The sequence below is a fragment of the Akebia trifoliata genome, chromosome 6, assembly GCF_017979445.1.
Source record: "Akebia trifoliata isolate Shusen 1 chromosome 6, ASM1797944v1, whole genome shotgun sequence".
Taxonomy (NCBI): Eukaryota; Viridiplantae; Streptophyta; class Magnoliopsida; order Ranunculales; family Lardizabalaceae; genus Akebia; species Akebia trifoliata.
In genome coordinates, this window is record NC_141380.1 from 21,921,708 (window position 1) to 21,925,820 (window position 4,113).

General features: G+C 38.7%; 1 pseudogene; it reads left to right on the forward strand.

Moving 5' to 3' along the window:
- The first annotated feature begins 254 nt into the window (after nt 1–254).
- On the forward strand, nt 255–3,144 carry LOC147400406 (putative receptor-like protein kinase At5g24010 pseudogene; annotated as a pseudogene).
- The last annotated feature ends 969 nt before the right edge of the window (nt 3,145–4,113 follow it).

A 4,113-nucleotide genomic window follows, 5' to 3' on the forward strand; every position in this document is an offset into this window, starting at 1 on the left:
TTATTTAAGCTGTGATCTTATAATATGATAATGTGTAATCATATTATAATGGTGTGGTTATATCATATTTTTATTTTTCTATCCTGAATAGCCACTCCTTCGGACAAGATTTTGATGATTATGGATCACAAAATGTCCACAAATTTTTTTGGTAAAATCCAACTTTCCAAGAACGACAAATACTCTGGTAAAAGAAATCGAATTTCTTTTTGGTAAAAGAAAACGTTTTTTATGCAATCATACACAACCTTAAGTCAAAAGCTGTCTGCTTTGGAGCATTATTTCCTCACAATTTTCTCTCCATTAAACACAGAGCTTAAAGAAATTCTTCAACAATCCCAAAAATTCTCCATTAATGGACACTAAAAAGCTTCAGTTTCTCTCACAAATTCTCCTTCTTTTTCTTCTTCTCAGTTTCTCATCACTTCATCTTCCATCACTGGCTTTTACTCCTGTAGATAATTACCTAATCAACTGTGGTTCCAATGGTAACACCAATGTGGATAACCGAAACTTCATTGGTGATGAATCGAGTTCAGGTTCTGTTTTTCTCTCTGCAACTAAAACAATCTCACTCCAGGACCAAAACCCATCTCAAGATTCATCATCTTTATATTACACAGCAAGAATTTTCACTAGGGTCTCCAGCTATAAATTTGAGGTCAAGAAGAATGGTACCCATATAGTAAGACTTCATTTCTTTCCTTTCAAATCACAGGGTTATGATCTCCATCATGCTTCATTCCATGTTTCTGCTAATGGGTTCTCAATTTTAAAAGATTTTAGTTTCCAAAACATTAGCACAGTAGTGTTGAAGGAGTATATATTAAAGGTAGATACTGAAATTCTTGAAATCATGTTTACACCTTTGGGTTTTGGATTCGTTAACGCCATCGAAGTTTTTTCTGCTCCAAGCGATCTAATTCTGGATGACGGTGCCCGAACTGTTAATTCGGTTGGATTCGGAGTGCACAAAGGCATGTCGTCACAGATTTTAGAGACTATATATAGGCTAAATGTTGGAGGTGATAAAATTACACCATTTAATGACACTCTATGGAGGACTTGGAATCCAGATGAAGAATTTCTGACTCTGAAATCTGCAGCGAAGAAAGTTCAATTCAGTCATAAACTTAACTATCTAGAAGGAGGAGCAACCCGGGAGATTGCTCCTGATTATGTTTACAACACTGCACAAGAAATGAATATGGATCCCCGGATGTTGAATCTGATTTTCAATATAACGTGGACATTGCCGCTTAATCCTAGGGGTGATGCTAAGTACTTGGTTCGGATGCATTTCTGCGATATCGTTAGTAAGGCACTTGATCAGTTGTATTTTGATGTCTATATCAATGACAACTCTGCATACAAAGATCTCGATCTATCTACATATTCATTCCATCAGTTGGCGGCTCCATACTACATGGATTTTGTCGTTGATACAGGCACTTCGGTTAATATGACAGTAAGTGTCGGTAAGTCTGGTTTGAGTGAGCGACCTTATGTTAATGCAATTTTAAATGGGCTAGAGATCATGAAGATGGTGAATGGTGGGTATGATTTAAGTTTTAAAACAGAGAAAAAGAAAATTAGCGTGGGGGTTCTGGTGGGATTGGTTGTAGGAGGCTTTGCAATTTTATGTGTGGTGATACTTGCATTCTTGATTGCATTAAAATGCAGAAAGGAGAAGAAACCTTCAGAAACTGTGACTTGGTCACCATTGCCTGGCTTTGGAGGGAGTTCATATACTAGAGACTCTGAAGGAACCGCAACTGCATCTCCCGGCACGAATATAAATCTTGGATTGAAGATTTCATTTGCTGAGATACAATTTGCAACGAACAACTTCAACAAGAATATGATAATCGGATCAGGTGGATTCGGTATGGTTTACAAAGGAGTGCTTAGAGATAATAGAAAAGTTGCTGTGAAGCGAGGTGTGCCAGGATCTAAGCAGGGTCTTCCAGAATTCCAGACAGAAATTACGGTCTTGTCCACAATTCGACATCATCATCTTGTTTCCTTGGTTGGGTATTGTGAAGAACAGTCCGAGATGATATTGGTATATGAGCTAATGGAGAAAGGACCATTGAAGAATCATTTATACGGTTCGGAGTTGCCAACATTGACTTGGAAGCAGAGACTTGAGATATGTATTGGTGCAGCAAAGGGTCTTCATTACTTACACACGGGTTCCACACAAGGAATCATCCATCGTGATGTTAAATCGACAAACATTTTGCTTGACGAGAATTACGTGTCTAAGGTTGCTGATTTCGGTCTCTCAAGGTCAGGCCCATGTCTTGATGAGACACATGTAAGCACTGGTGTAAAGGGTAGCTTTGGGTACCTCGATCCAGAGTACTTCAAACTGCAGAAGTTAACAGACAAATCTGATGTTTATTCATTCGGAGTGGTTCTTTTCGAAGTAGTTTGTGCAAGACCCGCAATCGATACATTGCTTTGTAGAGATGAAGTGAACTTAGCAGAATGGGCAATGCAATGGCAAAGTAAGGGGCTGTTGGAGAAGATAATTGATCCGAAACTCACGGGGATGATCAATCCAAGTTCTTTGAAGAAATTTGGAGAGACCGCAGAGAAATGTTTGGCTGAATACGGTGTTGATAGGCCTACAATGGGTGATGTATTGTGGAACTTGAAATATGCATTACAGCTTCAGGAGAAGTGGGTGCCAAGAGAAGCGCATGAAGACAGCACGAACCATGCATCTGACCTCACTTCACCAGCTGTTGTTCTTCGAATTCCTTCTATTAACATAAGAGTGGAGGGATATAGTAGCGATGGGAGTTCAGATGTAACATCAAGCCAAGTCTTTTCCCAATTGCTAAAAAATGAAGGCAGATAGATAGTAAGTAGTATTCCAGATAATGGAGGTAACAATAAGGAGTTCTTTTCGCTTCTACAACCATTCAAGTTTTCTCTCTGTTATACGTACCTCTTTTAGATTTCGCTGTAATAGTTAAGATCCAATGTAGAATCAATTTCTATAACTGTATACTATATATATATATATGCATCTGTGTCGTAGTTTTCGTAAGAGGAGGAGGATTACAAGATCTCCAATGTATTTCTATATATATCTAACACTTGGAAGATTGGAAGCATGAAAATCTTGTCTAAGCTTTGGTTCAACGGGCTTTGATCCATTAGAGACATTGAAGCCTCTTAGTTCGTCAATAGGCATGGAACAAAACAACCTGATTTGCTCTGGTCCAAAAAGCTCGCCTCAAGTAAAACAACTCAATGCCCTTCGGTGGGGGACCTACTTTTGCTGGCCGAGGTTGTTATGTTGCTTTATGTGTACAAGTCTTTTAGTAGGCACTTCATCTATTTGACATAAGAGAGAATGCGGTTTATAGTTTGAAAATCAGATGGGAAATTTTTTTGTTAAAATGCTCATCTTCTGCTCGCTTGATATGAATCTCAAATCTGAACCAAGGTTTTTTCTGAAGTAGCTTGCCACACCAACTTTTGCTAACGCCACCTCATGATGTGTGCTAATTCTTTGGTGATTTACATGTGAATTAGGCTGGTGTTAGCAAAAGTTGGTTTGGCAATAGAATCTGTCTTAATTTTTCATGCCCAATTCCATAAGTTTACAAAGTTCATACCCATTTTCCCAAAACATCCTGAATAAAACTCTCTTGGATTCCTTAATTTCTTGTTTAGATAACCAAAACTTTGCCTTCATCCTTCGCTCTGTTCTTTCATTCTAGCTTTGGCTGCTATGGTTCCTCCTTACTACTACATACCCTATATTACGTATACATGACCATCTTTTCTATGTTACCAATATCTGGTCTAGCATCATCACCTTTGTTCCACAATAGGTTTGCTTCCCATCCTCTGCTCATTTGCCACCAACTTGACGTGTTTTACTGTGCCAAGTGAAACAAGAATGATGTATTGAGGTGTTTGTTCAAAGAGGAGAGTGCTGTGTAAACCAGTCTTCACTAGGAAGTGGCTGATAATGTTGTCAGACAGCAGCGGTGGGCTTCAAATGAGTCAACTTTCGCCATCTGAAACAATTGTGAAGTTGTACAATTGCATCAACGAAAAGAACTTGACGAGTTCATCCATTTGAGCGGA